The sequence below is a fragment of the Camelus dromedarius genome, chromosome 3, assembly GCF_036321535.1.
Source record: "Camelus dromedarius isolate mCamDro1 chromosome 3, mCamDro1.pat, whole genome shotgun sequence".
Classification (NCBI taxonomy): domain Eukaryota; kingdom Metazoa; phylum Chordata; class Mammalia; order Artiodactyla; family Camelidae; genus Camelus; species Camelus dromedarius.
This window is the reverse complement of record NC_087438.1, coordinates 53,169,444-53,193,953: the sequence shown is the minus strand read 5'-3', so window position 1 is coordinate 53,193,953 and position 24,510 is coordinate 53,169,444. Positions and strand designations below refer to the sequence as shown.

The following is a 24,510-nucleotide window of genomic DNA, read 5'->3' as shown; positions in this document are numbered from 1 at the left end:
CCCAAGGCAATCTTCAGATTTAATGCCATCCCTATCAGATTACCCAGGACATTTTTCACAGAACTAGAACAAATCACATTAAAATTTATATGGAATCACAAAAGACCAAGAATTGCCAAAGCATCACTGAAGAAAAAGAATGAGGCTGGAGGAATAACCCTCCTAGACTTCAGACAATACTACAACGCTACAGTAATCCAAACAGCATGGTATTGGTACAAAAACAGATGTATGGATCAATGGAACAGAACAGAGAGCCCAGAAATGAACCCACAAACTTTTGGTCAATTAATCCTTGCCAAAGGAAGCAAAAACATACAGTGGAATAAAGACAGTCTCTTCAGCAAATGGTATTAGGAAAACTGGACAGCTGCATGTAAATCAATGAAGTTAGAATATTCCCTCAAACCATACACAAAAATAAACTCAAAATGGCTTAAAGACTTAAACATAAGACAAGACACAATAAATCTCCTAGAAGAAAACATAGGCAAAACATTGTCTCACATACATCTTAGCAATGTTCTCCTAGAGCAGTCTACCGAAGCAATAGAAATAAAAGCAAAAATAAACAAATGGGACCTAATTAAACTTGCAAGCTTCTGCACAGCAAAGGAAACCATAAGTAAAACAAAATGACAACCTACGGAATGGGAGAAAATTTTTGCAAACAAAACTGACAAAGGATTATCTCCAGGATATATAAGCAGCTCATATGACTTAAGAAAAAAACACAACCCAATCCAAAAATGGGCAGAAGACCTAAACAAGCAATTCTCCAAGGAAAAAATACAAATGATCAATAGGCACATGAAAAAATGCTCAATATCACTAATTATCAGAGAAATGCAAATCAAAACTACAATGAGGTATCACCTCACACCTGTCAGAATGGCCATCATAAAAAAGTCCACAAATGACAAATGCTGGAAAGGCTGTGGAGAAAAGGGTACCCTCCCACACTGCTGGTGGGAATGCTGGTTAGTGCAGCCACTGTGGAAAACAGTATGGAGATTCCTCAAAAAACTAGGAATAGACTTACCATTGACCCAGTAATCCCGCTCCTGGGCATATATCCAGAAGGAACCCAACTTCAAAAAGACACTTGCACCCCAATGTTCATAGCAGCATTATTTACAATAGCCAAGACATGGAAGCAGCCTTAATGTCCATCAAGAGATGACTGGATAAAGAAGAGGTGGTATATTTATACAATGGAATACTATTCAGCCATAAAAACCATCAACATAACGTCATTTGCAGCAACATGGATGTTCCTGGAGAATGTCATTCTAAGTGAAGTAAACCAGAAAGAGAAAGAAAAATACCCTATGAGATTGCTCATATGTGGAATCGAAAAAAAACCAAAAAACAAAAAACATAAATACAAAACAGAAATAGACTCATAAACATAGAATACAAACTCGTGGTTGCCAAGGGGCGGGGGGTGGGAAGGGATAGACCGGGAGTTTCAAAATTAGTAGATACTGACTGGCATATGTAGAATAGATAAACAAGATTATATGGTATAGCACAGGGAAATATATACAAGATCTTGTGGTAGCTCACAGTGAAAAAAAAAAAGTGACAATATATGTATGTTCATGTATAACTGAAAAATTGTGCTCTGCACTGGAATTTGACACAACATTGTAAAATGACTATAACTCAATAAAAAAAAGTTTAAAAAAAGTTGGACAACCAGTTAAATTGAACAAACAAACAAACAAAAAAAGAAAACATAGGCAAAACATTATCTCACGTACATCTTAGCAATGTTCTCCTAGAGCAGTCTACCGAAGCAATAGAAATAAAAGCAAAAATAAACAAATGGGACCTAATTAAACTTAAAAGCTTTGCAGAGCAAAGCAAACCATAAGCAAAACGACAACTTACAGAATGGGAAAGAATATTTGCAAAAGATGAGACTGACAAGGGTTTGATTTCCATAATATATAAACAGCTCATAATGACTTAATAAAACAAACAACCCAATCCAAAAGTGGGCAGAAGACCTAAACAAGCAATTCTCCAATGAAGACATATGAATGACCAATAGGCAAATGAAAAAATGCTCAATATCACTAATTATCAGAGAAATGCAAATCAAAACTACAATGAGGTATCACCTCACACCCGTCAGAATGGCCATCATTCAAAAGTCCACAAATGATAAAATGCTGGAAAGGTTGTGGAGAAAAGGGAACCCTCCTACACCGCTGGTGGGAATGCAGTTTGGTGCAGCCATTGTGGAAAACAGTATGGAGATACCTCAAAAGACTAAAAATAGACTTACCATATGATCCAGCAATCCCACTCCTGGGCATATATCCAAAGGGAACCTTAATTCAAAAAGACACCTGTACCCTAATATTCATAGCAGCACTATTTACAATAGCCAAGACATGGAAACAACCTAAATGCCCATCAACAGATGACTGGATAAAGAAGAGGTGGTATATTTATACAATGGAATACTACTCAGCTATAAAAAATGATAAAATAATGCCATTTGCAGCAACATAGATGGCCCTGGAGAATGTCATTCTAAGTGAAGTAAGCCAGAGAGAGAAAGAAAAATACCATATGATATCACTCATATGTGGAATCTTAAAAAAAAGCCAAATGAACTTATATATAAAACAGAAAAAGACTCACAGACAGAATATAGACTTGTGGTTACCAGGGGGGAATGGAGTGGGAAGGGATAAACTGGGAGTTCCAGATTTGCAGATGCGGACTGGTATATATAAAATAGATAAACAAGTTTATACTGTATAGCACAGGGAAATATATTCAGTATCTTGTAGTAGCTTACATTGAAAAAGAATATGAAAATGAATATACGTATATTCAAGTATGGCTGAAGCATTGTGCTGTACACCAGAAATTGACACAACAGTATAAACTGATTACACCTCAATAAAAAAAATAAAATGTCCTTTCTGTGATGCATGGAGATCATGTGTACTCTTTCCACTCTGTACTCAAGGAGGTTACAGACCTGCTCCCTAGGCCATGGTATGCGTATGACCTCAGACAGCTCACACAACTTCTCAGAGCTACAGTTATCTCATCCCTCTGGCCCTACAAGTTTCTTTAAAATTTTCGCTTTTGCTCACCTAGACAGTCCAGTGACGTTCCATGTAATTGCGTGACGTCATACACTGAGAAAAATAATGCAATTCCAGTTGGAGGGGAGATATTCATATTTTTTTGCTTCCTTTCTTTTTTTTAATGGAGTAGGATTTAGGGGTATATAGACTCCTGTTAGAGCTGTTAGTCAAGTAAGGGCAGGTTCCCTGAGGGGATGAATCTTTGTTAGTAGAGTTTATTTTTTACACTGAGGTATAATTTACATATGGTAAAATGCCTCAACCTTCCACATGTATTTCTCTCACATGAGGAGCCAGCTACATCTTCATTGATACTTCTATCCCCAAAGAACACAAACCTTAACTGCATACGAACTTTGGATTCAGATAAAGTTTCTCTGGGTGGATTGATCACCTGCTTTCTGCAAGAGAGCAGGAAAGGTGAATTGGTAGAGGTGGGATAATAGAATTTTTTTGAGGGAAGACAACTGTTGGAGTCACAAAGCTGAGAACCTTTCAACAAAGATCTCTGGAAATTTTGGTTCTTAATTGCTCAGCTCCGAGGCTTGACTTGGGTCTGGGGCTGTTGGGGGCGCTCCTGGATGACTGCTGAGTAGGAGATCCTCAGTGCACAGTAGGCTACAGCATGAACAGTGCTCTGTTTCCCCTTTGCCACAAATAGCAGCTACTGTTAGGAAGACATTTAAGTTCTACCGTTTGGGGATCTTTTCTGAAGTGAATCTCCATAGGAGAAAGACTGAGATGTAGGAGAACCACTAAGATCACTGAGTGCTGCCCGTATGTTTGAGATGAGTGTATATGAGAACAAGAGGGAAACGGTGGCGGACAGTGTAAGGATTTGTCTTACTCAAGGTCATCTTGTAATTAAGTTCCTAGTTGTAACGCAAAGGGATGCTCATCCCTTCTCGATCTGACAGGAGAAAGGATGAGAAGCCATGGTGCATTTCTCCAGGTACCTTCATCAGCCTCCTGGAATGCTCGAGGCATCTGTGGTTAAGAAATGAAGATGGCTGTGCATCATCAAAGGCGGTTCTAATTTCTAACACAGCCAACTGGAGGCTCCAAAAGTTGTATTTTTCCAAAAGAGGGAGGCTCTTATATTTATCCTACTTTTTGAGTAAGCGAGTGAAAATAAGGACATTTTGACGTTTATAAGTAAAATTAGGGATTGGTTTCTCAGATCCTAGTTTGGGGCAGGTGGTCTTTTCAAGAATTCACATTTTGAAAAAGTTAAGAAATCTTTTAGTGTAGTAGGAAGCATGATGCTTCCCAGATATCACAGTTAAGACCAAACAGATTTCAGTTTTATTTTAAACGCACAAAGCAAACGGACTTATCTGAAGGCTGTCAGATCATGCCTCTCCTGATATGTGTTGTCCCAGGTTTCCCCATAAAGGGGGAGATTGCCTTTTTCATCTAATGGACATAGTTTACATTTTGTATTACATGTAACATCCAATTCACAGGGTGACTGCTGCTAAAATGGTTTAGAAGAAGGTGGGAAGGGATGGAGTAGATGAAGAAATTAAGAGGAGAAAGGACCAAAGAGAAAGGAACTCTAAATATGATGGGATTGGGGCTGTGGGGATGAATAGAGAAAGAGAATGGATTTTAGAGTTAGAAAGCCTGTCTGAAGACAGCACACCAAACTGATGATTTTAAGCAAGCTGCTTGAGGCTTAGTCTGCGTTACTATTTATTGCAATGCAGTGGAGTAAGTGAACCTGACACCAATTCTCTTCCTTCCTTTTGAGGCCCCACAGCTCTGGGGTACTTTAGCTTATTACCAATTTTAAATATGATTACATTGTTATTACGTGTTTACTCCTAGTCTAGGCAAATCTTTTTTATGTATTTGATTTTTGGAAAAAAATTATTAAAATTTAGAAGCTATCAACAGAAAGAGCCCCATCCCACCTCATGAATAACTTCTGTTAACCTGTTGGTATCTAATCTTTTGGTCTTTTATTTTCTATACACACACATACACAATTCTGTATGGGCTATAATCCCATAGTATATACTGTTCTGTAATACGCTTTTTCACTTAATATTCAGAAAATCTTGTAGGTCATTACATATTCTACATGATTTTTAAAGGTTGTGTGGAATTTCACTGTATGGGTGTAACACTGTTCATTTCATTCCCTTGTGATGGACATTAGGTTCCTCTCGTGATGGTCCTTGTTGCGCATTATTAAGTTGTTTCTCAGGAAGATTGCTCCACTTTGTGTTCTCTGAGGCCCCGTGGAGGGGAGCCTGTTTTATTGCAACCCCACCAACTTCGAGTATTCTTTATCTTGTTACTAATCTGGGAGGTAAAAAATAGTATATTTATTTCTTTAATATGTATTTCTTTGATAACTAGTAAGGTTGAATATTTTCCGTCTGTCTACAATCATCTATATTTCTTCTGTAAGTTGTCTATTCATATTCTGCATAAAAGGAAAATTACTTAACTTCTCTGAAACCCTGTTTTCTCAGCTGTAAATTGGGGTTTCCATGTGGTCTAAATTCAATAACACATTGTGGATCCAGAACATGGCAGGTGTGTAAGAGTATTATTTCCTGGATTAAGAGCTCTCAGACGGTAGAGACATCTTTCTTTATTGTATCCCAGCACCTAGCACAAGGCTTGGAACATAGGAGGAACTCAGAAAGGTTTTGAGATGGGACGAGTAGATGGGGTTTGAAAACATTTTGAGTATATCAGGAAAAGGAATGAGAAAAGCTGAAGCCAAGACCCAGTGAATCAGCAGTGAGAAAACTGGTGGGTTCCTCAGAAGCTTACTATTAAAATGAAAGAATTTAAGTTCTCTTCTCAAAGCTCTACAAGAAACAATTTCTTATAGATTAAATGGCTAAAGGACATTAAATACCCATATTTAGGCTGTAATTAGCCTTGACAAGTTGAGTGATATTTTTTTTGGTAAGCTAAGGCGTACATATTTTAAGCACACTAAAGTACACTAAGGTGAATAGTTAAAGGAATTAATAATTAAAGTTTTTGTAAAGTGAATAATAACTTAATTTTAAAATGATTAATCCTAATTTTCACATATTAGATTTGCCTAGACTAGGAGTAAACACGTAATAACTATATAATATTTAAAATCGGCGATAAGCTAAAGTACCCCAGAGCTGTGGGGCCTCAAAAGGAAGGAAGAGAATTGGTGTCAGGTCTTATATTATCCAACATGCCCTGCAATCATGGAGGAGGGAGTCAGTGGTTTGTTAATGAGATTTGCAGATGGTTTTAAATTGAGAGGTATTGTAAACAGCAGGAATGACTGAGAAATGATACAAAAGGAGCTGGAAAGGTTAGGAACATGGACAGGAAATAAAATGATTCAGCCTGGAGTAATCCAAGCCATGTGACATCTGGGGCCAAATAAGAAGAAATACCGATATGCCATGAAAGAGACAAATATGGAAAATAGTCATCTCAAAGGAGGTTGTGGGGGGCAGGGGGCGGGGAGCGGGGGTGTGGGGGGAACTGGAGGAAAACAAGAGAGGTAGGACGCAGGAGCTATGGTGCTGAATGCCTACTTTGTGCCCAGTACTTTGATTTGGCACTTTCCATGTTGATTTCTTTTTGATCAAGGTTAAGCAACTCAGTGCTAGTAAGAAATAGAGGCTGTGAGGATTAATTATGCATGAGAGCTCAGTACTTAACGAAACAAAAGCTCAGCCTCCTTCTGCTTGATCCTAATGGTTGTTAATGGTATAGGGAGCATTGTGGAAGTGGCCTGGAATCTTCAGGAAGGCAGGGAAAAAGTAGGAAGATCATTTGCCACATTTCTACCTGGGCATTTCTTGTTGAGAGAGTGTTCCAAGAATTCTTAGGGCGGCTTCCTCCAGGCTATTCTAGTTGCCAGCAGCATGAGGGAAATAAATAAAACCTTTGGTAAATTAGTACTGGAGTCCAGCGGAAGCAAAAATCAGACATGTCTCAGAATGGCTGCTCCATGAGGCGGTCTGTTCCTTCCAGCCATGCCCCTCGCTCTCTTCCGGGGCCCTGATGTTAACCTCTAGTAACACAGAGCTTCCATCCCAGCCCCTTGCCTGTGTTTCCTACTACCCCTTATCCTTCTCTCTTCCTATAAAAGTCTAGTGATCATTTGTATTTCCTCTAGATATCAAACTAAATCAGATTTATTGGTAATATTGGCCTACTTGAGCAGTCTCCAACATTTTTTTTTTTTAATGCAGCCACCACTTCTCATTTTTTCAGTTATAAGGGTATTTTTCTTTCTCTTTCTGGCTCACTTCACTTGGAATGACGATCCCCAGATCCATTCAGCTGCTGCAAATGGCATTATTTTATCCTTTTTTATTGACTGAGGAGTAGTCTATTATATGAATATACCACAGCCTCTTTATCTAGTCCTCTGTTGATGGACATTTAGGTTGCTTCCATGTCTTGGCTATTGTATATTCACTGATCACTTTTTAAAAGGACTTACTTGAGCTGTGGTGCTGAGGCCTGACAAGGCTGCAAGCGGGAAGACCAACTGGGAGCATATTATAGTAATCTAGCCAAGAGATGGTGGTGGCTCAGATGGATTAGGATGGGAGCAGTGGAAATGGCAAGAAGAGATTGCTTTCTGGATATACTTTGTGGGTACCATCAATAAAATTTCTTGACTGATTAGATGTGAATTGTGAAAGAAAGAGAAAAGTCAAGGGTGACTTCAAGATTTTTGATATGAGCACTGGATGGATCGAGTTGCAGCTTTTCAGGGAAGATAGGGAGTTCCACTTTTGATATGCTGAGTTTGTGATGTCTGTTTCACATCCAAGTGGAGATGTTGAGAAAGAACTTGGGTAGATTTAAGTTTGGAGTTCAGCAGATAAAACTGAACAGCCATGAGGATAAGGATGTTATTTAAAACCATGAGATTGAATGATCATCAAGGGTTTAAGTTATAGAGACGAGAAGAGGACTAAGAACTGAGACCATGGACACTATGAACATGAAGATCATGGAGAGAGGCAGCAAGGAAGCCTGAGACCAAGGAGGTTGGAGGAAAAACCAAAAGAAGGTGATGTCCTTGAAGCTAAATGAAGAATGTGTGTTAAGGAAGAGGGAGTGATTAAGTGCAGTCAATAGAGCTGAGGGTCATGTAAGATGGGGACTGAGACTTGACTATTGGATTTAGCAAAACGGAGGTCATTGGTGACTTTGATGAGCAGTTTCCATGGAGTAGTGGATAGGAATAAGTTCAAGAGAGACTAGGAGGAGAGGAATTGGGAAGAATGAGAAGAAAAAAAATGATGACTATGATCATTGTAAACAGCGTGACAGAGCTGGGAAAGATATCCGGAGGTAAAAATGCCTTCCCCTGGGTCTTTGGGCTCCCACCAAGGAGGCAGCCACCTACTTATTTATGTATATATATGTATAGCTGTAAAGCAAGTCAGCATGCAGCCATCAGTGTTGAGCTAGGTCACTAGGAAATCTTCCCCATTAACAGAGATTCAAGTAGGGTTTAATAGAGTCTGTTAGGGGACTTCTGATTTATTACAAAATTATTGCTGTTTGAAACATGGGTTCTTTCTTGTAATGATGAGCTAAATTATTTCCTTTTGTGAATAAGTTCTGGCATATTAATACTTTTATACTCAGTTAAGCCAGACGATGCAGAGACCAAGTCAATCACTGGAGTCTTGTCTTCTTTGTCTAGAGGATTTCAGCTTCTGTGGTTTAGGTAATAGAATTTGTTTCCTCTACCCAGGACTGGGGCCAAGAGAACTGAGCCCAAATGAAGTAAATCTGCATCTTTATTTTCCATTTGAGCTACTTAATGACTGTGTGCATTCATTAGGGGACGGAATGAGAACACAATTTAAAATTAAAGAGTTACCACTATAGAAAGCATTGGGAATGGAGTGTCAGGCGTTAAGTACGTTTTAGGGAAAAAGTAATGTCTTAAAGACACCGACTTTGTTCTGAAAACAAACCAGAAGCCTTGGTGTCATCTTACGTCCATCCCTGCCTATTGAGTCAAGCCACTGGTCGACTTGAGGGCAGTCTGCTTTGCATGGGCCATAGCGAACCAAAACACGAGTTTATCAGTGCAGCACTGCCCAGGGAGAGTAACCCTGCTTAATACCTCTCAATGGCTTCTTCTTATGATCAAGTTGAAACTCCTTAAAACAGCTTGTAAGACATTTCATCAGCTGGTTCAAGTTTAACTATGTCTCACCTTCTGTCCTCACCATTGACTATCCAGCCACCAAACCACCTAAGTATAACCCTATACTTTCTTTTAAATCTTTGGATGAAGAGGTTCCAATGAGTAGGAGAGAAGCCACAAAATCAGCTTAACAAGACTAAACAGAGAATTAGATTTTTAGGCTCCATTAAAACAGAAATGGAAGGGAGTTTGTATGGTCAAGCCACTCAAGATGGCAGCCCTCTTGCTCTTTGTCCATCCCCTGCTGGACCCAGTCCCTGCTACGCCTGCACCCCACTCACATGAACATGCTCCCCGCCAGCCCTAGCTAGTGCCTGTACTAACCCTGAGGCCAGAAGGGCTCTGCCTGCTAGTTTACTAAAGGGAAACATCTGCTCTTGTGATGGTCGTTAACCTGAGGGACTCTAAGGGATGTGCCCCAGCTGCTGGTCTCCCTGGTAACTGATGAGCCAACCTGATGTCAACTTCCCCATAAATGGTAGCCTCCCTCCCCCCTGAGTAGTAGTGATCGCTGTCCTGTCTTCCTGCCGGGGTCGTGGGGTGTCCCTCCAGGACCTCAGGTTTCAGACATGTAAGATCCCCTATCCAATAAACCATTCATGTCTCTGTCTCTGTCTCCAGGCTCTTTCTTTGGTCTGGAGGCTGGGCAACTATAAGGCTTGCAGGCCTGTGGGGTGCAGCCCAACAGAGGTTCTTTGTTTTCGTGTTCCTTATATTCAAATCACACTTGATGAAGGTTTTTGTTTCCGCCTGGCTCATGCGTGTGTGTAACAGCATGCACATAAATCATGTTTGGCTTCTTCTCTGCTCGGCTTTGAGAACTCTCATGGCTTAGCGCTTGGCCCTGTTTTTACATTTTACTCACTCACTTCACACACCCACTATAGACACTTTCTCTTGTTTGTCTTCTCCATTCCCCGGTCTTTAAATGCTGCCTGTAACTTGACATCTCACAGACTGACATCTCCAGCCCAGGCATCTTGTGTGAGGTCAGACTCCTATTCAAAGGAGATACGTAAATGGTCTGAAGCAACCTCAAACTTCTAAAATGGAAGAAGATTATGCTTCCCCTCTGCTTAATACCTTTGAATGGCTCCTTGTTATAAAGTCTAAGCTCCTTAACACATTAAGATGTTTCAAGATCTGGTGCGAGTTTAACCATGCCCCACCCCGTTCAACACAAAGCTGAACTCTGATCTTCACTCTGCCAAAGTCTCTTCCTCTGCTAGTGTTTCCTATCTCAATAAATGTCATTGGCATTACTCCACTGCTAAAGTCAGAGACCTCAAAATTTATCTCTTTCTTAGTTTGTAAGAAAACCTACTCACATGCCAGGCAATGTCTGAAATGTTTTATCTATTAACAACTTGTCTAATCCTTTTAACAAATCTGTAAAGTAGCTACTATTTTTATCACTCACTTTATAGTAAGGAAACTAAGGCACAGAGAGGTTAAGTAATTTGCCCAAGGTCACACAGCTTACTAATGGTGCAACTGGGATTTAAACTTAGATGATGTGGCTTCAGAGTCCATGTGCTTAACCTCGACACCAACTATTATTCTAGGACTCTCTTTATGATTCACCCCTGACGAGTTCACATCCAGCTTATCAGAAGTGCAAACAGTACCACCTCCAAAAATGCCCTGAACCCACCTGCCTCTGTCCATCACAGTTGCTACCACCCTAGCCTTTTGCTGAGACTGTCATACTTCCTTGGAGATCTCCAGTTCTACACTTGTCCTTCCCACCTTCCTCAACTCAGCATCCCCAGTCATTCTTCCCAAAGAAGCCAGGTCTTAGCTTGAAGGTAATTTTTTTTTTTTTCTGAGAAGTCTTCCTTAACCCTCCAAAATGAATCACAGTCCCCTAGTGATTCTTTCTCCTATCACCCTATTATTTTCTTTCGTAGTAAACTTCATAACTGATAATTACTCATTTGTGTGTTTATTTTCTAAAGCTCCATGAGAAGGGTTTTATTTCCCACTATCTTCCCAGTGCCTAGCCCAGAGCTTAGCCCATAGTAAGCACTTAGTAATGTTTGTGAATGGATGGCTGAATGAGTGACTAACATTGAGCAAGAAGCGACTATATAATTTTTATTTAATGTGTTATAATGAAAGTACAGTCTCACTTCTTTATGATGGTCTAATGGGAGGCAGCTGTATGAAGCAGTGAAAAATACACAATGTATGATTTTTAAAACAAAGTGCAGTTTTACAGCTCCAGTGAAGGACGTTGTATAATTCTAGTAAGCATGCCACCCACTGCTTTCACCCAACATTCCTTTCTAAGAACTTCCATCACGACCATCGCTCCCCGAACTCAGCTCTTTGGACCAGGGATAGAAACTGCTTCAAGCTGGGCTAATTAGATCTCCCCCCGTCAGAATTTAGAGTCAGGAAACTGAGAAACAGATCTCTAAGGCAACTGCATCCATTCATCCTTTGAATATTTCAAATATTGAGCATCTAGAATGTACTTATTATTGGGGAAGTAACAAACAAGGCAGGTCTCTCCTTGAAGGCAGTTACAGCTCAGAGGAGAAAACCTGCTATTGGAATTCAGCATGTTAAGTGCTGTGACATGGGAATTACCAAGGAGTACACGGGGACACCTAAGAGAGATATTTAATACAGTCTTATGAAGGCACAGAAAGCTTCCCAGCAAGGGTGATGTCTTAGCCAAAAGAAAGTTCAATAGGTCCAGGGGAGAGCAGGCACGAGAGGAAAGGGTATTCATTCCAAGCAGAGGCAACAGAAAATGCCAAAACAGCACACTCAGTCTGGCGTGCGGTGATAGGGAGATGAGACTGAGAGGGGAACATGGTCTCCATCACGAAGCCCTTGTCAGCCTTCATAGAGGACTTTATCCTGAGGGCCATGAGAGGCCTGAACAAGGGATTTTAGCAGAGGAGTGACAAGCTCAGATTTGTACTCTAGAAAGATCCCTGCAGTCTCTGTGCAGAGGAATGTATTGGAAGCAAATGGATCAGTTAGATTGTTGTAGAAATTCAGGCACGAAATGATGTCGGCAGGACAAAGTTGGTGACCATGGAAGAGACAGAGTGAATGGCTAACGTGTATTTAGGATGGTGATGGGTGAAGGCAAGAGGAATTAAGGACGATGTCCAGGCTGATGGCTTAGGCTCAAAGGAGATCGTAAGGCCCTGAGACAGGAGACACATGAGAGACCTCAAGGAAGAGATCAGGGCTGGAGACATAAATGGGAGCATAGTCTCCCCCAAATTAAATAAAGCCTTTAGGGCTGACTTTATCCAGTGAGTTTGTGGAGATGGGGAAAAGAAGAGGTCCACGGGTGGAGTCCTGAGGAACTCCACCATTTAAAAAGGTAAGCGAAGTAACCCAGAATGAAAAAGAATATGAAAACGAATATACGTATGTATATGTATGATTGAAACATTATGTTGTACATCAGAAATTGACACACTGTAACTAACTATGCTTCAAAAAAAAAAAAAAGGTGAGCAAGGAGGGAGTGAATACAAAAGAATTTGAGAAAGTGTGTCCCGAGAGCTGGTTGGAAACACAAGGAAGAGTGATGTCAAGGAAACCAGTGGATGAGACCCTCTCCAGAAGAGCCTCCCGAATGTCTGTGCTCTAACAAAAAGACCTCAACAAGGAAAACTTCACGGGAACTAACTGCTCAGGGACATCTTACATACATGACCATTGCTCTTAATTAAGTCAGCATCACTCTTAACCTTCTTACAACAGCATTCATCTGTTTGTTCCTAAGGATGCTAAAAAGCTTCCTGACAGTCCCTTTGCCCTAACACCTTGCAGATTCTCTAAGGGTGGTGCCTGGATTCAAGAGGGTTGTCTGAATTTGGTTTTCAAATGTTATTACATGTCAGTTCGTGAAGCACACTTGAATGCCAGAGTTGAGAATGTGGAAGAAACTAGACATAAGGAACGCTTATTTTAAAAATGTTTTTCAATGTTAAGCATCTAACAACCCACTAAATTAAGCATTTCGTTTGTGTTTATGACCTGTCAAACACTGCCAGAACTTGGGAGCAAGAAGGAAAAGATGTTGCCTGTTTGTCATCTCTCAGAGCGTCCAACTTCTGAAGGCCACTCTGAAACCAAAAAAGAACTTTCCTTCATCAGTGGACATTTGTCGAAGGAGAGAAGCACTAGTAATAGGATCCAGGCCATGTAATGTTCGTTAAACAATGAGCTGCTGATGCCAGTCGGTAATCGCTTTTTTCCATTTTACTTTCAGTGTGCGTGTTCCTCAGAGGCTTGCATGGGGTTGGATCTGGTATTTTCATCAGAATTTTAGTATATTTTCAGTATCGGTAACATCTCCCTCCCTCCAGCTTACACTGAGCAATAGATGCTCCTGGGTCTGATTTGTGTGCCTTCTTCTGAATGTTTAGTCAATTTAATACACATGGCGGATGTATTCTGGGGGGAGGGGGGAACAAAACCGCTAGGCTTCTCGGCAGAGTCATTTTAAAGATGAGGTGTTGTTTAAAAACAAAGCCATACCATTCATCACAATTATAAGGCAGGGAATACAGCACTCTGCAATGTTTTATAAGAACCTTTCCTTAAAGACACTTGTTTTCTTGGCCTTACAGGCACTCAGCTTGTCTGAAGATGATTTGGTGACATTCCTCTGAAGCTTCAGGTCCTGGAAAAACTCAATCCTGTTTACTGAATGCTTTCTGCTTAAAACTGTTTCAGTGAATGATTAATGAAATGGAAAAGAAAGCATGATAGGAAGGCAGTTGTGGTGCCACTCTCGGGTCCAGGACAGACGGTCTGGCCAAGCGCCGGGGCCAGACCACAAGCACAGCCTTTTCTCTCCTGGGTTAATACAAGAGGTGCGAAGACGGGCGAGAGGGCTCCAATCCCAGTCCACACACTCAAGGTTTAACAAAAACTTTCTTCATTTTTTTATAACAACTTAGTTTCTAATGCCAGGCTCTTATTTCTCCTGGCCAACAGAAAAAAAGAAAGAAACAAAAAACGCATAACCTCAGTCCTTCCTGGGGTCCCCTCCCTACAGCTATTTACGCCAGTGTCTCTGGAGCTCATGTAGTGCTAGGACCCCTGGGGTGGGGCCCACCTGGTCCTCGTCTACACAGTTCATCTCTGAGCCAGCTCTGCCCTTTCCCGGCCTGCGTGGGTGGCAGACCAAGCCACTGTCTGTGCTGCTGGCGACCGGTGACACCCTCTCCACCTTCCACACTGCCCCCAAGCATCTCTGCCAGGCTGCCTTTATACCCCGCTGACGGTACTTTTCCAGGAAACAGGGCTTGCAAATCTTCCTCTGTGTCCCCTCCATCTCCCTTCCTCTTAGCTGAACAGAATATCTATTTTGGGGAAATCGCTTCTTTCTTTCTCTATTTCTTCAGGACAATCTGCCCCCACCCCCAGCTGAATCCTCTTCTGCTAAGGGCTTACTTAGGCTTTTGTTTGCAGTGCTTGGAAGGAGAGTCTTTGACTTGTGCCCTGCCGTGAACCTCCTGTGAGCACAGAGTCAGCTATTATCTGCTTAAATGGGAAAGAAGGAAAAGAGAACAAACAGGGATACAATCATGAGAGACAGCTCAGAAGAGCATCCTGGCTGAACACACACCTCCCCTGACTTCCTCTCCTGACACTGGGACACCAGTGTTTGTTAGAAAATACTGCCTCACTCCCTCCAGCTGCATTTCCTGATGTCCATGGGCCCGGGGCCCTCTGGGTTCACACACGGACAGGCGCACCACATGGCAGGGAAGGGGGTGCCCGGGAGAAAGACAGTCCTTCAGCTGAGCAAGAAGCCCTGACCCAGTCCACTGAGCACAGCACCTGCTCTGTGAACCATTCTGACCCAGCGCCGGGATGCTTCTACGCCCTGGATGGGAAGATGGTATGGAGAAACAGAAAGCACCATAACCCCAGAGTGGGTCCAGGCACGGCTGCTTCTGGTCTGCACCTTCCCACCCTGTCTATGCACGCGAAATGAAACACAGGAGAGCAGAACACAGAAGGCAGAGTCCTTTCCCCTCCAGCCAGAGAGAGGCCTTGGGGGTGAGGAGAGAAATGGAGGGCCCTGGAAGAAGCTGGAGAAGGAGCCTGGACGGCCCAAGGTCTCTGAGAGGTACAAGAGGGTTTCGCCCCCCAGGAGTTCTGGCAGGTGGTTGGGAGTTGGAGACCGCACCAGGTGGCTGATCATGAGGCCAGCGGAGAGAAAAGAGGGAGGGGCAAGCAATGGCCTGAGTTCTGGTGCCACCACCAGCATCTTCCCAGAGGCACAGAGGAACCTGCGACGGGAGGAAGTTCTGTCATTATGCAGGTGGGAACCTGCTGGGGAGGTGGTTGTTATTTTAGCGGATCTGTGGACAAGCTGCTAGAGAACCTTTACAAGGATCTGTCAGCTAGAAGGAGCCAGGAGTTACAGATATCCACACCCACGTTTCTCTACATACATCAGTATTTTAATCCATGCACCATAGTGGAATAAGATGAACCTTTCCCCCGGGGGAACCTGGGTATAAATTCCAGGCCCATTATTTCTAATGATATTAAAATTTTTTTCTTTTTTATTGAAGTAGAGTTGATTTACAATGTTGTGTTAGTTTCTGGTGTGCAGCAAAGTGATTCAATTTTACATATATATATTCTTTTTCAGATTCTTTTTTCATTAGAGGTTATTACAAGATACTGAATGTATTTCCCTGTGCTATACAGTAGGTCCTTATTGTTTATCTATTTTATATGTAGGAGTGTGTATATGTTACTCCCAAACTCCTAATTTATCCCTCCCCTGCTTTCTCCTTTGGTAACTGAAAGTTTATTTTCTATGTGTCTGAGTCTCCTTCTGTTTTGTAGATAAGTTCATTTGTATCCTTTTTTTTATATTCCACATATGAGTGATACCATATGATATTTGTCTTTCTCTGACTTACTTCTCTTAGTATGATAATCTCTAGGTCCATCCATGTTGCTGCAAATGCAGGCCTGTTAGTTTTTAGCTGTCAAGTTCTTGGGCAAATTGCATGATCTCTTTTCATTTTATGCAAATGGCATAATAGTTTTATAAAGTACACCCAGCAAATTACCTACCATATAGTGAGGACCAAATAAATGAGAGTTGCTACTGTGATTGTTGTTGTTATGATTACTGTCACTGTCATCTGATCCCTTGATTTCACTAGTGAAAAACCAGAGCAGGAACCTCCAGGGTTTTAGCCTCTCTTTGAGTTCTTCCCTTTAAGAGGCTGCAGTTGGCTAGCTAAGTGAAGAGAGCCTATAATCAAATGTCTAGTGGTTGATGTCTGGGAGACCCCAGAATCACTCTGTCCTCATTAAAGTCACACACTTGGGTCATCACAATTCTCTGGGTGTACTGGGGCTGAGTCTACAAAAATGATGGCATTTGCTGAACCTAAGCCGTGAACAGCTGTGCTGGGCTAGAAATAGTTTCCCAAACGCTGACTTTCTTTGCCAAGTCAAAGGCACAGCTCACAGAGCCACAGAAGCAGCTAATAGGAGAGGTGTCTCTTTTTCAGGGTGACACCCAGCAATCTTTCACCTTAAGAAAAAGAGAAATGGCCAATTTCTAGAGTACAGTTGTTGGCCTGTTTTGGTACCACGACACAAGAAGAGATTCAGAGGGAAAGAGAAGCCTCAGTAATTTATTAAGGGGAAGCAGGTTCATTAAATCAAAATCCCAGCAGGAACTAAAAGATAGAGAACTTCCAAGGCTTCTGGCTCCCACATCCTCTGTCGCCTGTTGTCAAGAGCATTTGTGGACTACGTAGCCAAGTCTATGTCCCCAAAACCCAAGCCAGCGAAAGAAAGCAATGCATTTGGTGGAAAAGTCATAAAAATAAAGACATCCTAATAAAGTAGTTGGACTAGTCTCACTGCATTTTGACCAGGAAAGGGAGCTATGGAAACATTCTGTCACCATCAGTGATCTCCTTGCCATGAAGTCATAAATCACAGAATGCTGGTGTAGGAAGGACTTCAGAGGTAGAGTACAGTCGCTCGCCTGTGCCCAGGGGCTTAAACCTACTGTGAGGCAGCTTCAGAGCTAGACCCCAGGGCTTCTCACTCTCAGCCAGGGCCCTTTCCACCAGCCAGGCAGCTGTCCCAGAGATGGCAAGGGCACACATTTTTGGAAAGTACTCCAAGCTCAGTAATGAAGAGGTGCCTCTTCAACACTAACTCATACTTGCAGCTGGGGATCAGGGACAAGAATAACTCTGCATGATGAATCTGAAGGAACCAGGAGGCCAGCAAGAACACAGCCTGCCTCTAACTTCTGATCGGATTGTGCGCCAAGTTCATTTTCAAGCCATCTGTTTGGACACCACAATATACTTCCAGATAGAAACAATGGTATAAATGGTTACATTCACAGGTCCATCTAGAGAAGCTTATTTAATATATAACTTTACCTGGAGCACCTGACTATTCCTGATACTCCAACTGTAATGAGCCACTATTTGTGTCTGTTTCATTAACAGAAAAACAAAATCCAGGCTCCAGCTTGGAAGGCAGCAACAGAGCTCCCGTTTTCCTCTAGTGGGAGTGGTTTCCCTTGCAGTTGCCTGAGACTCCAGGCTCTTGGGGTCAAGGAAAGAGGCAGGAACTCTTCCCCAGGCTCTGGGGACTTGCTCTTCCTCTGCTGGCTCTTAAACCTGACCCTTGGAGGGTGCTGGTAACCAGCAAACGTCTCACTGGTCTAAGGTGAAATATAATGTTGAAGTTCTAGGGCAAAAAGTTTCTCACAAAGCAAAGTGTATTCACCTTAAAGAACCACTCTATTCTTGAGATGACTTTTCTCAATTTAGGGTGTTGAATTATCTTTTTAGAAATGATTGGAGTCAATGGTACTTGTTTTCTTAATATCCTTTCTTGGAAAAATAACAGGGGCAATCCTATGTTGTTGGTCGCCAGAACTGCATTCCAAAATTTGGCGAACTCCAGTTCTGAGAAGCACTGCTCACTACCTCCCATTACTCGGGTCTGTTGGGGAAGGTTTTGGCTGTTGTGTCCATCCCTCGGGGCTCTGGGAGGGGTGAGCCAAGGTGAAGTGAGGGAGATATGGAATAGGAGGGGTCCCTCATCCTTTTCTATTGGTGCATGGGACCATATGGCTCCTCACAAGTTAAATGCCCCAAAAGAGGGTCTGATCACTCCATCATTCATTCATGCAATAGATATTAATTGAAAACCACTGGCCCAGTCTACCAATTTCATTTCCTGATGGGGCTTCCTGGCTCTAGTCACTACCAGGTCCTGTCCATCTCGGTAGTAGAAATAGTTTTCTAATCTTATCACTACCCTTTTCGGAAACTTTCAATTGTGTCCTTACTGTGTGTGAGGCCTTGAACCTATGGTATCCGCTGTATCTGAGTCTTTACCGAGAAAAAGGCGCCAGATAGAAGCTGAAAGTTGGTTTTATTAAAGGCTCAGTGAGACACAGGGGTACACGTGGAGGTACTTTGGTGCAGGGAGCAGAGTGAGACACACAGTCGGGGAGCAGGCTCACCACCTGGTCCTGGGAAGAACCAGCACTGCTGGGTCCCGGGCAGGGCCTGGGCTGGGTGTATAGAAATATGCATCCCCAGCAGACTCAGCAGGGGACCACTGATGCCCAGTGGCCCCAGGAGAATGTGTGTGAGTGGGTGTGCCCACAGCAGAGGGGGCTCGATTCCTGGCTGACGTAGTGGCTGCACCAGTGGTAGAAGAGGTCTTGTTTGGGAGCACGAGGGAGCCGCCTCCAGGGAACACCGGTGCTGTTTGCGGGACACTCACTCTGAGCGAGTCAGGAGCGGACAGAGCCTGTGGAACCCCAGTTAGTCCTGTTACTTTAAAACTTTTATCCTTCTGTTCTGATGAGCTCTGAGGTTGTCGCGGGTCATACAGGCTTTGGGAACACAGTTCCTGAGAAAGACAGTTGATGAGAAATAGTTGCAGGGCTAAAACGTATCCTTCCACTGTTGTTCTGAGAACAGAATGCTGTCAAACAGAAGATGTTCTGCACTGGGGACATGTTGATGAGAGCAGCTAATTACAGAATCCAACCTGACACAGAGAACTGGAGCCCTGGGCCTGTCACAGTCTCCCCAGGGCCTCTGTTGTGGTGTCTGCAGATTTGTGCTTTGTAGGCAGTCTGCTTCCTCACTTGGTTTGCAGCCAGGGGATGGGGTGAAGATGAACGGATCATCTGACAGTGGTGACTTCTGGAATGGAATATGGTTTGGGGCTCCTTGGGTGATGGGGGGTGACCTATGTTTAGACCTTGTGGGCCTGAGTCGGGTGTGGCCCGCAGCATCTGCCATGTCACCCAGCTCCGAGCTGTTTGCCCTCTGAGACAATGATGGCTTCAGAGCACCCTGGATGGGTCAGAGCAGAACTAGCATTGCCGTAACTGGGAGACAGGCCTGCAGTTTAACCCGCTGCTCCTCGGGGTCCTTCCCTGACTTAAGCACCAAGGTGATCAGGGCCTCCCAGCTGCCCAGGGGGCGTGCCCTGGCTTCCTCCTTCAGTTTTTCACAGGCAGAAGTTCCGTTCCTCCCAGGTCTGCTTGTGGAACCCCGATGGCGAACCATCTGTTCTCAGTGTTTTCCCAGGTTGCAAACTTACTGCAGGGAAGACGGAGTGTTTTACAAACTCTGCAGCTATTAGCTTCCCTGCTAATCATACTTCGGGGTAGTGGGGCGCTTTTCTGACGGTAAACTCTCTTTAAGCTTGAATCACTGAAAATGTACACTATCAGCAATGTTGGGAGGAAGCAAATTCCAGCTGACCGAGCAGAGAGGGCTCTGGAAATCTCTTGGCCTCTGCTCTGTGTTTCTGTTGTCTAAGTCTCCTTTCACGAGGAAAGATTTTAGCCTTCAGGAAGGACGCTCCGGAAATAATATTCATGACCAACGGGCCTGCCCAGATCACAAGCCCATCCCTACCCCGACCCCCGCCCTGGGCTCGCTGACTGACATTTCTTCCAAGCCACACGTTACAGGGGAAAGGCAGCTCCTTAAAGAAAATGTGGTGGTTATGACCCCAAGAAAGGAAAATGGATGGCGACTGGCCACAGGTACTTTGCAAGTTCAGGATTTCCATGGAGCTCTAAAATTCAACAACCCTAGCATGCGGTAGGGCATGGGTCATGGGTGGAACCTTAGAAATGTGGGACCATAGACCATTCCCTCTCTCCAGAGGGAAGAGGGGTGATGGGTGGTGAGGGGGAGGTAGGGGTGGGTAGAGGGGCCTCAGGAGGAATGGCCATGCTGGAGGGGTGGTTCTGGGAGCTCTTCCTTGCCTTTCTTGAGGACACCTTTCTTTAATCAAGGGCTGCAGCTTTCCCAGAGGCATTGTGAAACTGCTGCTGGATCCTTCTTCCGAGATCAGAGGATTAGAAGTAATTCCCACAAAGTTTCCTTGGAGTCCATGCATCTGACAGCTCAGACTAGGCTTAATGGGGAAAGGCAGCCAAGGAGCTAAAATTTTCAGAGGACTCTGGGGAGGATCCCCCGGAAAATGTTTTCAAATTCTGGACAATGAACGTTTTTGTTTTTGTTTTTTTTTTAATGACTAAAATTGGAGCCTATGACATATCGGCAAATGGAAGCTGAGTTCTTGTGAGGACAACCATAAAATCAGAAATTATTCAGAGTAAAGGCAAGAACCATTGTAGGTTTCCACAGAAGCTTCAAGCCCAGGACTGAAAGGCAGGTTCTGGTGCCAGGCATGGCTGGGGACATGGGGAAGGCCATTCTAATCATGACACGTCACTCAATCCAGGGCTACAGTTCCCAGGTCAGGAGGCAGGGCAGCATCATAACCTGAGTCCCACCAGACTCTGTTTCTGATGGAGCCTCTGAGGGCTACAGATGGTGCAGCATGGCTCAAACCTAAACACAGACTTAAGAGAAGGCATGAGTTGGGAAATATGGGCAAGAGGGCACATGGTTGGTGGTGACTTCAAGTGCAGCTAAAAAGGAGGGGGGCAAGGATTGGATGGAGGAGTTCCAGTGTGTCCACCCTTGGCCACCCCTACTCACCAGAGGAGCTAAATGTGAAGCTGCCATGTGACATTATCAGAGCAGAAAAGGCTCCATTTGCCAATTCTCATCAGGAAAGAGGTAGATCTCTGCTCTTAGCTGATAACCCTTAATCCACATCTTTGTCTAGCAAGCAATCCAACTTGGTCTATAGATATGACAATTTGACCTAATACCTACAAATGGACTTTGGCTGCCTAAGATCAGTCAGGATGAAGAGAGAGAATAAAACAGGTAGGGCTTGATATTTGATTCAGAGGAGAGAAGCAGAAGGAAGCCAGAAGGTTGGGTTAATGTGGAAAGAGTGAATACACCTTGCATGTGGAAGAGCTTGGCCAGCAGAGAGCAAGCACCCCATACTGTTAGTGGTACTCCTACAAGAACTCTGCCAAGTAAGTATATTCCTGGGAAAGCATTTTGCCAAGTGGTAGGCTGATTGGAAGCCTTTTTTTTTTTTCCTTTCTTTTTTCTGCTGGTATGTGTGTAGTTAACATTAACTGTGTCATTCCACCCGTATTAGAGTCAATCTGTTTCGCATCTATCTGGGTCACGACATTGTATGCTCCTTGAGGTTAAGGATGGCGTCTCATTCATCTTGGCATCCCAGAATCTGGCACAATCCTTCATATGTCATCAGACCTCAGTCGTTGTGGTTGTGTTGAATGTAAAGCAGCATGGATGGGGATACTTGCAAAAGTCTCCTCATGCTAATTACAGCCAGCTCCTTACCCAGTTCCCCAGTCATCAGGTCCTCAGAAGTGTGGCTCTTCCTGAACGCACTCACTCGGATCTGTGACCCTCTGGGAGGTTTGCTGTCCTTCTGAGGAGGAGGGAGAGGTGCCTGCCCTAAGGATAGGCTAGCCAGGCCGCTTCAGTGCCTGCTGCGATCCTGAACATCCCAGCAACTGCCCATCATCCTCCTAAGCTACTGCACATATTTATCTCCTGTTGACAAGCATCAAACCAAGAAAGGCTTACGAGTTACCAATGGGAATAAAGCAAAACACTTTCTTATCCAAGCATTTCCAACACAGCTGCCTTTGTTCTATTATTGGTCATCACCTTGGGGATGGCTTTGAGGACAGGGAGCCCTGGGCTTTTAACCTTCTGGGAAACAATGTCTACAGGGATTTTTCAGGTGGTCTTTTGCTGACTGGCAATATGTGCTGGACATGTTAATGGGGGGTAAAATGTAGTTTTGAGAAATAGGTATTTCTTCTTTTTTTAAAGAAAGAAACAGTGTTTATCCTTGTCCAGAAGATGCTCATACCCATTCCACTTTCATCACCAGCCCTGTGAATTCTCAGGCTGCTCCTTTCTCCATGGGGCCTAATTTAAGGATGTGAATGAAAACACCTGCACCTCAACCTGGGCGAGTTCCTAGGGCTGTGCAGGGTGAGAGGCATTAGCTGATGGGCACTGTTGTGCTTGGCTGCTGAGGGAGTGCAGTCAAGCGAAGTGTGTACGCCCAAACAGTCACGGTGGTTATCTCCAGAAGGTGGAATAGCGGGTGATATTTAGTTCTTTCTTGTATTTTTCTGAATTAATTGGATTTGGGGGCAATTAGCATGGGCTATTTTATAATCAGAAAAATTAATATAATACAGCCATTTTTAGAATGGTCCAGTGAATCAGGGCTCTTGTGTGTTCTCCAAACACAGCCTGCTTAAGGCAGCCCACTCCGCATCCTGTTCCTTCTTGCCTTGCTGGGAGTGCTCCCATGTACACTTATTCCAAGTGACCGCCCCAGCCCTACATCTCAAGGCCCACCCCTCCACAGACTATCCCCCCGACAAGGCCCCAGCGATGTCCCCACCCCTTTATGAAGCTCTGTAATGCCCTGGAGCTAAAACTTCCTCATATTCCAGTATCGCTCTCTTCACAATTTTTATAATTGATTTCAGTATATTTGTATAACTGATTTTGAAATACTCAATCAATGTATGAATTCATTCTCCTTGTAAAGATAAAATCACCCCTGGTCTTCTCCCTCCATCCCCAGGGTTAAATTGCTATTATCAATTGGTGTGTTTCCTCCCCAATTTTTCTGTTATGTACATACTTAAATGCAAACATAGATACTATATAGACATGTATTTTTGTTTGTTTTCCTTTCTATTTTCATAAATAGTGTATTTTAAGGCACTGCAATTTTATTTTTTGCTCAATAATGTATCTTGAAGCTCTATCTATTCAATAACTCTCTAAGTGCTACAGAGTATTCTAAAGTATAGCTAGTAATTCCTCAGTCTTGGATATTTAGATTGTTTCCAGCTTTTCATCATTACAAGCAATGACCATCCTGGGGATGCCGCTGTGCATAAGGATGGTGTATCTTGGCGAGAGTTACTGAGAAGTGAAATTGCTGAGTCAGAGAATATGTGAATTAAAAAAATTTTTTTTCAGTAGATTCTACCAGATTGCTCTCCAAAGTGGTTGCGCTAATTGTATTTCCAGTGGGATTGTGTGAACATACCTGCTTCCCCACACCCTTGCCAAATCCGAGTAGCATCAAATATTTCAATTATTGTCAATCTGGTGAGTATGATACATTATTGTTCAAAATTTTCCCTGATTATCAGTGAGATTGAGCAGATTTTCTTAAGTTTATTTGTACTTTCTTGTATATAAATTGCTTGTTCATTTAAAAAAATTTTCTTGTTTTTGGAGAGAGGGAAAATCTTTTTGGGAGAGGGAGTTTGTATGGGCTGTTGATGTGTTCTAGATAATAATCCCTTGTGATTCACATGTGTTGCAAATATTTTCCCTCAGACTTTGCCTTTTTTTTTTTTTAACTTTATGAATGATTGTCTTTTGTACAGAAGGTTTGTTTTTTTAAGAGTCAAATTTATCCATCATTTCTCTATGTTTTACTTTCTACTGGCTCAATAATACCTGTGGCTTTGCATTATATATTTTATCTTTCTTTTCTCAACTTCCTCGTGCCTGCTCCATCTCACAAAGCTTGGCGTGTGTGTGCAGTGAAGACTTGGAAGGACTATTTGAGCCCATTGCTGTCCTACTGCACATTCCTTATCTGTACTGACACCAACTCCAGTGACTGCAACCAATTCCTCCCTTCCTAGGGAATTATGAAAAATCAACTCGTTGGAAAGTAGGCCTTTGGCTGGGGTTGTGGAATCATTTATGGCTGTAGACA

The 24,510-nt window shown here is 43.0% G+C and overlaps 1 protein-coding gene across 1 annotated transcript in view; it reads right to left on the bottom strand.

Annotated features, from left to right (window-relative positions):
* THBS4 (thrombospondin 4) overlaps nt 1-24,510 on the bottom strand; it is a 179,654-nt gene that overhangs the window by 90,785 nt on the left and 64,359 nt on the right. The gene's annotated exons all lie outside the window — the stretch shown is intronic.